General features: G+C 41.4%; 1 protein-coding gene across 2 annotated transcripts in view; it reads right to left on the bottom strand.

The window, feature by feature from the left end:
* The window catches only part of ATP2B1 (ATPase plasma membrane Ca2+ transporting 1), a 136,630-nt gene extending 124,209 nt beyond the window's left edge, over window positions 1–12,421 (bottom strand). The window contains exon 1 of one of the 2 annotated variants that reach the window (XM_061205850.1): window positions 12,297–12,421. The gene's annotated coding sequence lies outside the window, so the exon portion shown is untranslated. Of the gene's footprint in view, window positions 1–11,674; window positions 11,932–12,296 lie in introns of those variants that run through there. The other variant, XM_061205851.1, reaches the window with a different exon arrangement.
* Window positions 12,422–12,939: the final 518 nt, after the last annotated feature.

Here is a 12,939-nt window from a genome sequence, read left to right as displayed (position 1 = left end):
TCAGCAACGAGCCTGGCAAAAAATGTTAATCAAAAGATAACAAACTACCGAAATCCTTTAAACCCAGAAATTACAAAGGAAACAATCATAAATGAAGATAAAATCTACAAAAAAAAGATGTTCACTAGAGGATTATTTAACATAAGAGAAAAACTTAAGACCCAAACAACCACTAACAAGTGACTAGCCAGGGATGGAATATCACACTTATTAAAATGATGTTGATGAAAAAAATCTGATGACAGGAGAAAATAATACAAAGCTTTTTAAAATCACACAATTATACCTACATTATCTCAAGCATGTTAACAGACGTACAAATTTTTTTAAAGTTCAAAAATAAATCAAAATGTTAAAGCTGGCTATTTCTCAGAGATAGTGATTTTGTTTCATTTTTACATTGTTCTATATTTTCCAAAAATTATACAATCAGTATTGTTACATTTTAAATTGGTAGAAAAGTTATGTAAGTCACTGTATTCCAGGATTCCCTTTTAAAACCATTAATAACCCCTCTCATCTTTTTCGGTAGAGAATCTCTCTCCCCCAAATTCCACAGAACCCACTCATTTAAACAGGTTAATATCTGTAAATTCCTTGAAACAGTATCTGGCAGGTAGAAAGCAGCTACAGCAGTGTTCATTTTATTAAATATTTTTAAATTTCCTTGATCTAATCCAAGTAATTAGTGTGTTTTATAGCTGGTCTATTTTTCATGCCAGTTTGACAAAAGAACCATAGGTTTTTGTTTTTCTTTTCTGAATTCCAGCATCTCTTAAGGGATGACTACTGTCTCCCTCTGAGATTCTTCCTTCAAAGAAAGAGCAGGAGGAAGAAATTCTGTCAAATATCAAATTCTTCAAAGGGAATACAGGAAATTAGTGAAGGGGGTGGAATTTTAAAATACGGTTAATTGTTAAGATGCACCTACAGAAGGGTACTCCTTAACATATTAAAGAGTCTCTCACAAATCAACATTTCATGGGATTAAATGCTATACTTACCCAGATGAAGAAATAAAGAAATCATATACCAAACTCTTAGCTAGGGACAGGATTACATGTAACAATTTAGAAAAAAATGTCTTCATATGTTTTTATGAGCTGCTTGGAGTGCGTGTGGAGTAGTGTTGATGGTGAGGGACAATCCAAGGGAAACTAAGAAACCAAAGAAGGCAAGCAACTGTTCTACATAATAAAGGAGGGAGAAATTTGAACTTGCAAAGTGGAGGAAGACTTGAGGGAGAAATCAAGGAACTTAAGTGGACTACCTCCCCTAAATAAGTTTTCAGTCAAGTCCACATTGCTCACTTATGGTTTAGTAAAAATGGATTCTTTTATTCAAAGTAATACTGAATTCTGCATCTCAGTTGCACAAGACTGCACGCAGACACAAGAACGGAACAGGGGACATATCTGGCTTATCCACAGATATAAACTTATTCCACTCATGTATTCATTTTTAGTTTTGACAAAACTTATACATGCATGAAGTCTGTTTACAGAAACAGGTCTATAAGACTTTTAAAAAATATCAGCAGTTTTTTTAGTCCCCTTATCCCAGTTTCCATTCACAGGCAACAAGGAACAGGTACCTTTCGTTTTAATACCTAACTCCATTTCTACAAATAATACTTGCAGTGCTCCTGCTTGCTTTTTCAGTTTTAGGTGTTAGATACATAAATCTCTTTAAACACCATTCCTCCTCCCACCCCCAGCACAAGCACAAATGCTTCCCAAAGTACTTTTATTTAGAGAATATAAAGAAACTACAACTCAGTAATAAGACAAACAACCTAATGAAAAAGTGAACAAAAGATCTGAACAGACACCATAAGTTACTGGAACCCAAAAGGCTATCCATGGGTAAATGGATAAACAAACTGCGGTATATCCATGCAATGAAATCTTTACCAGCAATAATAAGAATTGAACTATTAATATATGCAGCATGGATGAATTTAAAATAATTATGCTGAATGAAAGCCAGACCAAAAAAGAACACATACCTTATGATTCCATGTATACAGACTTTAGAAAGTTCAAATTAATCTATAATGACAGAAAGCAGATTAGTGGTTCCTTTCCCTTGAGCTAGTCAGAGTTCTCAGAGAAGATACTTCAACTCTGGCCAGCATCCTGAAAGCAAAGTGAGGGAAGGTGGCTGCGGATCTTAACAAATACTGTAAACTCACACTCACTCTCATTTTAGCAAACTTTGACAGGGAGCAGGTGTCAAATGCCACTGATATGCCACTTCTTTAATGGAAGTCTTAGATAAATAGATTTATTGAAAAGCTAAACTGTCTTCATGAATGAAACAGCATTTCATCGATGAAACACCAAATGATAAATTAAAGGCAAAATTAGATGGTAAACCTAAAAAATAAATTCAACAGTTGAAAATTTGGGACAAGGTGGAGGGAGAAGAAGACCTACTGTGGACATATTGTTTTAAAAGTCAAAACTTCCAAGAAAGACAAGTTAATAAAATTCTTTGATTTTATATTTTGTACTTTTGTGGGAGGTAACAAAGAAACCAAGTGATTTACCCATGGTCACTTGGCTTTTTAGTGGCAACGATAAAACTCAAATTTAAATCTGGAGAGATCTTAAGACAACATCACAGAGTTAAAAACCCAAATCAGAAGTTTTAGGTCTAGTCACACATAGGAATACCATGAAGATACACAGGCTCAAGGACCTACTGTACAGCACAGGGAACTATACTCAATATTTTGTAATAACCTATAAGGGGAAAGAATCTGAAATCCAATCATATATACACCTGAATCACTGAGCTTTACACCTGAAACTAACACGACACTGTAAATCAACTATACTTCAATAAAATACAGATATACAGTCTCTGAGAAAGGTGGGCATTCCTGGCAAAAGGAACGATGTAGCAAGAGCATCCAGTGGCAAAAGAGAATCAGGTAAGTTCCAGTGTTCAATATATATATTAAAAAAGTGGAGTTTAAGCTTAAAGGCAGGTGAATTTAAATTTTATCCTAAATCCACTCTTCATGCAAAAAAGGGCTGATTGGTGTTTGTTTTTCTGATACCCGACATTCAGAGGGTCTGATGCTGGAGGATATCCTTTTCCTGGACTTTGCCATCATCTCTTTCCCATTTCACTGACTGACCTTCCTTGTTTTCAGCTCCCTATATTTGCCCTTTAACTCAACAGTTCTCCACCACAGTACTAGTTGTCAGGAGTGTGCAAAGTAAAGTACCTGAAGTTTGTGATTCACTTTTTAAACAAACAAAAAATGGTAGTTAAAGCATCACTCACTTGATTTGGGGCATAAGTAGAGGAAAAAAGGACAGAATTATAGCAAAGGAACTGCAAATTTCACGTAACTCTAAGTATAAGCAAGGCAGCATGGAGTATATGCCAATGCCATCCACGTCTGTCCCAATAGGAAAGGTCAAAATCTAGTAGGAAAAGATCATACTCTAACCCATTTCACTTTTGCTGATTCCACTGATGTCTGCCTTCACAGCTTTCTTTTTATTTTTTTCACTACTAAAACAGTCCTACACTCCTCTTTTGATCAATGATTAATTCCTTCTATAATACCTTACCAAGGGTTAGGTCTATAAAATGTAAAAGGGTTGGGAGAACACTCAAGATCAGTACACCTGTACAGTTTCAGCGGTGCTAAACACTGGAAAGTGAATAATCTATGGAGAGCAACTTTTTTCAAGCATTTAAAACTACAAAAGCTTACATGCCAAATCTATATAAATCACTAATTGCTTAAATGTTTGAAATTATGACTCCACGTACTACATGAGCATTCAACAGAAATGATAAAGTCAGGTACAGGCTTTCCTGCCTTGACCTAATGAAGGCAGTTAGAAGAATAACCACATTGCTATGTTTTAAACTTTAACAGAGACCATATATCTACACATCTTCCTGATGCCTACAGTGATCATGCACCAAGTCATGGGCCAACAGTTCACTCTCAACGCATGAAGAAGAACTCTCTCAGAAAATCAGAACCTGCAGCAAAAAGACATTTAAAAACTTAGCTCCAAGAGTACTCCTATCGATAAACAGTAACTACAAGGGTATCATACTGTAAATTTCAGACCATAATATATGCTTCAAATTATGGCATTTTACATCATGCAATATGCTAATGGATTACAGATACAACAAGCACATCTTAAGAACATCAATGCTGATGAAAGGAAAAGATGTCATGAGCTAAAAGAAAAGTGAAACTGGTCATTTTAAGACATAAATTTTAGCTACTGTAATTTGTCTAAAATGGACAAATTACTACACTGCAGTTAAGAAATGGAAATGACTTCCTATGGAGAAGCTAAATTCTATTGTCCTAGCAACAGTCTATGAAATGCGGCTGCCCTCCAGAAGTAAAACAGGTTGTCCTATGAATCCATCTGAGCAAAGCTAAAATTTCAAAGGTAAAAAGTCTTTAGAAATTCTCCAAGAAAAGTTCCTCCACTTTTTCCACTTTACCTTCACACAAGTTACACAATGTCTAAGTCCTAAATCAATCCGCCAGAAAAATACTGATTGAACGTTTATGGGATAAAACTCTGTATATCCTCAAGAACTCATGTTCTTATCTGAATGAAATTACTAAGACAAAAAGGATATATAATAGATGGGAACTGTATGACCCAGACTACAAATGTACAGCAATTCAGACAAGAAAGTCAATGAGTGATGACTGCGAAAGGTAGATGAATGCTGAGTTTTGAAGGATGGGAACATTTAGACAGACAAGATCAAGGGTCCCATCAAGTGAGAGGAAAATCATAATGAAGTCACAGCAAAAGGAATGAGAAGAGTGTACGCAGGAGACTGCCAGACATGACTGTCCCGCAGTGGGGAGTCAGCAGTATAGTACTGCAGCTCTGCTCTCAACTCCAGAAACGTGATTCACATTGCGAACAGCACCCCCCGGAGGTGTGCAAAGCAGTGATCCTGGTTAAGTAATATAAAAAAGCAACAAGTGGGTGCTCCACTAAAAGGGATTCTGTGAAACAAGGGAGCTTTTAAAACACTAAACACATTTAGATAGATTCAGTCCATATTACCAGAGCAAAATATGGGAGAAGTTCCAAATGGGAAACTGCATAAACCAGCCTATCTCTGATTTGGGTTTTGCCCCTCTCCCTCCATAAAACCCTTATTAATATTTCTTAGAATCAGTGTTCTAAAATGCACTTTAGAATACTGAGCTATTTTATAAAAAGCCTTCAGAGTCAAGCTGCATCTTGATAAAGAGAAAAATGAGGAACCACTGAGCGTTTTAGTCAAGAAATGACAGCAGCAAAACTACTTAAAAACAAGAAAATTCTGGCACAAATATCAAAGGTAGATTAGAGCAGCAGATCTGAGAATTTTGAGAGTAAAAGATTGCTTAGAATCCTTCTGGGAGCAAACCAACTCACTGAGTTAATACAATGAACAATAAATCCACATTGTTAATAATCAAGTTATTTCAAAAGCATCTTTTAAACAGACAAATCCTTTTTTATGATCTACTTTTCAGAACACACAACTTTTAGTCCTAAATTTGTCAAGTCTTTATAATAGTCATACCAGTTTACAGTTAGGGAGTATCATCTCAGATTTCACAATGTAAGCAAGCACTGGTCCATTCAAAACTATCCTTATTTTTTCCTCCAGAGGCCGAAGTGACGAAAATATTAATACAAATCCAGGTATCCTGGATTTTGAGACACCACATTGTTGGAAGTTATTGTACTTAGAAATACCAAATAATACTCCTACCAAAGAGGTAACTAAAAACACTGCATACTGTTTAGAATAATTAACACAGTTATTTAGGAAAATTTTAATGAAAAATAGCTTTAAAAGAATATGGTAAAAGGTTTACCCACAGTTTATCTGGATCTCTCTGCCAGAAATCTTTATGAGCTTAGATTTCCACAACCATTAGTAAATTATAACCCATGATTCCTAAATATATTCTAAAGCGCAGCGAACAAGCCTAAGGTTTTGTAACAAATGATCAAAAAATTGTTCAGCACAGTCTTGAGATGGACCTGCTTTGAAATTAATTTCATTATAAAATGTATTTTAAAAACAGATGCAGGCTACTTACTATAGTGTCATAAATGAAGCAAAAACAATGGCATTTTAAATCTGGTCTTAAATAGAAGGTAATCCACATAGAGTAGATAAAATGGTTAAAGTCAGATCAGTTTACATCAAATGGCTCTTACAGTAGACTGCTGAACTATATAATCTGTTCTTTAACATTAAGTAAAACAGCAGTAACTTTTGTTTTCATGCACAGAATGGTAAATTATCAATTAGTCTTATTAATACTCTTGAAAGATCATTAAGGACTAACCTGCTGTTTTTGAAGGAACAGCTACTTGTTAACTGAAATTAATAAGGACCACTACTTACCCACCAATTTATGTCCTTTTAGTTTGAAGGAACATCCAAAGACTTTCCTTCTAACATAAAATAAGAGCTAGACTAAAGCATATCATATGTATATAAATATACAGTACTGTACTGACACAGCATGCATTATTTTTACAGAAGCCCCCATGTTCAAGTCATTTGGAAATGGCAGACACTGGGGCATGAAAACAAACGGAGAAGAACATTTTCCATCTAGGACTTTTACAGTGCTTAATAAGTAACTCAATAACCGTAGATGGATCTTCTGAAAGAAGACAGTGCACACAGATAAAAAAATATTTTCAATTTACCAGTCTTACAATTGTCACAAAAACCACCAAGTCCACAAATCAAACTTGGCTACAATAGTCAAAACTACTTGAAAGCACTATGTTCATAGTCAAATAAATCAATGATGTCTTTCTAATTTATAAAGGCATCTCTACTACGTAATATAATTTTAAGCGAAATGCAAACTCAACGTGAGTGTTTCTCAAAATGCTGACTACTGGGCCCCACTCACATCTGCTGAATCAGATTTGCAGGGGCAATGCCAAGGAGTCTGCACTTTCAGTAACTCCCCCAGGTGACCCTCCTGCACACTTTCTGCAGAACCACCGCCTTCCCTGTGAGCTTTATAGCAAGGTTTTGGATATCGAGAACTAAAATCTCATTTGGGACCTTTTAAAACTAAATTTCATTACATACCGAATTAATATTTCAAAAAGACTTAGGTAACAAGCTGTGGCAGGAAAAAACCAAATACATGAAAAAATGACAGCAGACATTAAAAAAAGAAACTTTTAGTACAGGCCACTTTATTTTTAACTCAAGATTTAAGACACCCCTAATCATTTCAAGGACTAACAAGTCTTTGTAAACATAATTCCTAACTTAAAAATAATCCTATCCACAATATTAAAAATATAGTATTTCAAATATGTTTAAATTCATTTACTCAGCTGTTAAGCAAATCACGGTATGAACTGCTTATATTATACCAAATACAAGCAACGATTAAATTTATAAGTTAAACCCAAACAAATCTGTTTATATTCCACTATTAAATTTACTGTGGTCAGAACCTGATTTTCATAAACTTATATAACTTTCACAAACTTACATAGACATGTATAATGGAAAGAGCAATGAAGCAAACACTAGAAAGCATCTAGAGTCCAGTTCTGGCTAATCTAGCTGCTGGCTATATTATATGACCTTAGGGCCTAGACAAATCATTTTACCTACCTAAAAAACAAGAAAGGTACAGCTATCTACTAATTTCACAGATTTATTGTGAGAATCAAAAGGGATACTATGTAATACACTCTGAAATACTGTAAAGCATTTTATAAATCAAAGGCATTATCATTAAGAGTAAAATTTGAGAGACACCATCTTTAGGTGCCTGCTGTAAAACAGACTATTACAGAAACAATAAACATAAAAACTGACCTTTCAGATTCAACTAGATATTGTACATTATTGTATATATCCTATGAATTATAAATATAAAACATAAGAATTTAATACAGTCATCTGTCTTATGCCCCCATTTATAATAGATCTATTTCTTGTGTAAAAATAGAAATGAAATTAGATGCACCATGAATTGATAACTGTCAAAACTGGTCACTAAGTATATTATTCTACTTTCACATGCTGGACAATTTCCATAATAAAAAATTTTAACAAGACAACAATGTATATGTGTGTGTGTATAAAATATCTGTAAAAGCTAAAAACCAAATCTTTTAAAGTTTTTTTTTTGAAAATTATCCCCATACCTATTGTATCATTTTCCTTCAATGTTACCTCAGATTCTATACATTCCAAAATAAGCTGCTCTCACGTACCCTTCTATATATATCATGACACCTATTAGAAAATAACTATTCCTCTCCAACGGAGTGAGTAAATACTCTTAGCCAAGCTGCAAAAACTTAATTTTCTGCTTCCTGATCCTTACTCCTTTAATTTTCTCACTCATTACAGAATTCCAGAAGTAAAAAGTGAAATGACCAGTTTCAACTGCATGTATGTGTAAAAACATAAGGAAAAAAAAAAGGGGGCAAATACACTTTTTTGTTAGTATTGCAAAAGACCGTCAATAGTTATAATTGGCCATTCCTCTTAAAACCTGTTGACCTATACAACTCAATTCACATGGTAAGAGAATGCTGCACCCAAAATGAAGTTAACATATCTGTCAGACAAAGGAAATTGGTAAATTTAACCCCCAAATCAAGGATTCTATCAAGATACGCGTAACAATGTATAATTACTCTGCATACATCAACCTAGCTGCTCAAATGATGTCCTTTAACCTGGGGCCATATTCCAGACCGAAAAGCATGAACTACCTTTCATCACAAGCAGATTTTTTAACTTAATAAAACTATCTGTAGCTCAATAGCTTATGCTTTACAGTAGTCTATGAAGAAACTACAAGTGGTGAATTAAAAATTAAATGCAGATAGAAATGGTAACGATCTCGTGGTTTGCAATTAAAACTATATTTAGTAATATCCACACATTTATTTATTCATTACTTGAAAGCTGAATCCTTTTTTCTTTATGTTACATCTGCAGTCGCAATCATCAGAAGATATCCTGTGTCTAAAGACATAGTGTACCTCAAGTTTTTGATTTGTGAGGGAGGGGGACAGGAGGGACCAAGTGGTCAGGGAAGGAAATCTCACCCATTTAGCTGTCACTACAGCACTTGTTTTCTAAGCATTAAAAACTCCATTCATTTTTATATAAGATATTGATACATTTGAGAAGAGCCATGCACAGAAACCACTTTTTCCAATATGGTCTTCAATAACTTTGAGGGTAACTACTCCTGCTGGAAGTCCTCATTTCTATTATTTAAAAACAATTAATTGTAAAATTTGCAGTCAAACCATAAAAGGCAAGCTGTTGGAAGAGGAAAAACAAAAAAAAATTACTATACCTTATTCAAACAAGGTTAATAATTTTGCATGTTTACTTTAGAATCTCTTTATAGCACAGAAGCTAAAAAAATTTATAAAACTACTATCATGCTGGTGGGTACTCTTATTTGGTGGCAATGGCTAGTTTTAAATATCTATTTACAATGAAGCTATTACTTTCCTTATTTCTTTTCCTAAGTAGATCCAAACTATCATTGCCCCTATTATTTTATCATAAGCACAAATCAAATCTAGTTTCTCACTTCATCTCAGAGTTCTACACTAAATCCCAAGCTTCAATGAAGAAACCATGATTTCCCATACAATTGCAGAAACACCCCTAAGAGTGACGAATTGCAGAATACAGGAAAATGAAGACAATTTCACCTTACACATCTAAATGGGATGCCAGTAATGACAACTGCAACAAAAATCAAGAGGGTGTTCTCTGAATTTTCACCATTTTAATAAAAGAAAATGCTGTAATTTTAAATTAAAGGTGGCGCTCTGTCCTCAACTCACCCGATTGTGACTCACTTTTGCAGACTATATGGTAGGAAATAACTTACTTTTCAAAGATCTTTGCAGTTACACCCAAGCCAAAATCAGGACAGACATCCACCCTTAATTACAGCAATTCATGCAAAGCACAGAAACTAAAACGGCCCCCGGAAATCATGGCTAAAGAAGCCCATTTCATATACTAGTTCTCAAAGTCTCCCTTTAAGGAATATGTTCCTATTTACTTCAAATTTGAACTCACCAGGACAAAAAAGAAAAAAAGAGGGGGAGGGGGACCCAGATGAAACGCTCAAGTACAAAAAGCAGATTCTCCTCCAATCCCTCTAATTCCCCCAATCCGCCTCTGCCACACACAAGGACAGGGAGTCTGGTGAAGGCTGGCAGCAGGACAAGTGGTGAAGGCCCTTCATTCACTCACGTGGGCCACTATCCAAAGGGTTACACACCCTCTGCCCGAGGAGAGCCTCATACAAAGCAGATCCTTACAAGTACTTTTATTATAAAATACACCCACGCTGAACAAGAGCTTTATTTTAAAATAAGACTGTCCTCAGGTGGGGGGAGGTGAAACACAACAAAGGCTTCCATGTTGAAAGGCAGACAGTCCAGATATAAGCATATACCTACACGCGTATGAAAAAAAATCCATATAACTAATTTATCATGAACAGCAATCGATACCAACAGGAGCCATTAGATTATTAATAAACCCAGAAAAGTAGCATGCATAGCGGCCAAAGGTGGCTGCCTGCTGCGCTCTAACCCCAGGAAAGGCAAAATTACGCGTGCAGAGGAGGGTCGAGCCTTCCGCAGGTTTAAAGACCTCCTGAGCACCTCTTGCCCTCCCCTCCGCGCCAAGCACCGCTGCACCGCACAGGATTCGAGCACTCCCAGCGCTGCGAGTCCAGCAGAAAACTGGTGAATGAAATGCGCACAGACACCAACCTGGCCAGTGACCGCGACGCAGAACCAGGGGTCGCTAACTAGCTAAGCCACAGGATTCTCCAGCAGGATGGAATAAAGGGAGCACACACCCCCACCCCCGCAACTGGAATGCGGCTCTTACTGACCCTTCCAAAAAGGGGGTGGAGGACGCAGGATTTTTTTCTTTCTCTCTTTCTTTTAAACTAAGTCTAAGAACGCGAATCGGAAGCAACCGAGAACATCCTGGGGGGCCAGACCACAGACGCCGGGATAAAGGCGAGACGGTTCTCCAACTCCCGGGGAATCACCGTCCGGTGTGACACGCATCAATCAACTAGCCCCAGCCGGGGGCCGACCTCGGCCCCGCTCTCCGCCCGCGGAGCGCCAGTGGGGCTGAAGCCGGGGATTAGAGGGGTGACCCTCCCGGGGCGCGGGGAAAAAGTGCCGGGCACCGTTGCCCTCAAGGTCACCAGGCGCTGGAGCGGGGGCGGCCGGCCGCAGGATGGGCTATGGCGCGGCGGAGGCGGCTCGGAGAACTGAAGAGCTGCGGGGTTAGACGCGAAGTCCCACCGAGCCCCGTCCCTGGAGCCCTGGGCGGGGACTCCCGGCCGGACCCGGCGCTGAGGCGCACGCCGAGGAAGCCGCTCACCTTTACGATCTGCCGGGGCGGGCGCGGCGGGAGACAACCTGCGAGGGGGCGCCGGAACGCCCCCGCCAACTTCTCCCGAATCCGCGCAGTCCACGGAGCAGCCAGCTGTCAGGAGCCCCGCCGCGACGCCCCCACCTCCGTGTTCCGCCCGGCCTCCCCCGCAGGTGACCTGTCCCGCCGCCCCCGCCGCGGACGGGCGGCGGCCGCCACTCACCTCACCCAGCAGCAGGAACCATTTTCCGAAGGGGAAAGGAAGGGGAGGCTGCAGGAGGGTCGGGGGAGGGGGCGGTGAGGACAGCGGGAAACGCAGAGAACGGGGGCTCGGTCCTCAGCCCGTCCGCAGGCGGCTCGCAGGACTCGGGGCGCCACGCGGAGGTTCGGCTGCACCTCGAGGATGAGGTGGCCACGGAGCCGAGAGGTTCGGCGTCCACCAGCCGGGGCTCCCTACTCACGCTGCACTGCGAGGAGGCGGCGGCGGCGGCGGAGGAGGAGGCGGCGCCCGGCCGGCCCCCGCCTAGAGCCCGGCTGCCGCCGAGTGGCCGCCCGCGTCCCCGCAGGACCCGCCTCCTGAGCTCCGCAGAGCCGCACACAGGGCGCGCCGCTCTCAGCACGGGCAGCTCCGCCGGCCTCACGCCGCCGTCCGCAAAGGCAGCGGCGGGCGGGGTGCAGCCCCCTCCGTGAGCACCGCAGCCCGACCCGCTCGGGGCGGGGCCCGCGGCCCCCGGAGAGCGGACAGCGGAGCACGAGGGGGCTGCGCGAAGCTTCGGGCAGGGGCCCCGCTTGCACCGGGTGGCCCGCAAGATTGCCGGGGGAGGCAAGGGGAGGTGAACACTCACCCGTTCCGGTCTGGCGCTCCCTTCTCTCCACACCCTCTCGCCTCCCGCTCCACGCTGGCGGCGCAGCTGCTGCCACTGCCGCCACTGCCGCCGCCGCCGAAGCTCGCGCTGCCGCCGCTGCCGCCTTGGCTAGGCGCGGTCACGTGACGCGGCCCGCGGGGAGCCTGGGGGCGGGCAGGCGCGCGCGCGCGCGCGCGCGCGGGAGGAAGCGCGACTCGGACGGACACTGGGAGCTGAGCGGAGCGGAGAGGGCGTTTAAGGGGAGGACCCGGAGAGCGCGCCCCCGGCTGGCGAGCACGCGCCCGGCGATTAGCACTTGCCGCGCGGTGGGGAAAGGGTGGCCGGAGTGAGGGGCGGGGGACTCGCGCCTCCACGCGCCCCTCCCTCTCTTCCTCCGCTGAGCGCCTTGGCCGGCCGCTGCCCCCGCCCCCTCCCGTTCGCCCCTTTCCTCCTGTCGCTGCCAGCGATTGGCTGAAAGGCTGTGACGTCCGTGTTTCCATGACGTATCGGGGCGGGGGGCGGAGGGGGAGGAGGGGGTGGGTCGGGCAAGCGGGGCGGTGACTCCGTCAGTCACAGCTGCTGTTTCGGAGCGGGTCCGGGCGGCTCCCGCAAATGTGGAAGCAGGAGAGCGATGTCTGCCGCA

This window comes from Eubalaena glacialis, chromosome 11 (assembly GCF_028564815.1).
Source record: "Eubalaena glacialis isolate mEubGla1 chromosome 11, mEubGla1.1.hap2.+ XY, whole genome shotgun sequence".
Taxonomy (NCBI): Eukaryota; Metazoa; Chordata; class Mammalia; order Artiodactyla; family Balaenidae; genus Eubalaena; species Eubalaena glacialis.
This window is presented reverse-complemented; position numbering and strand designations above follow the sequence as displayed.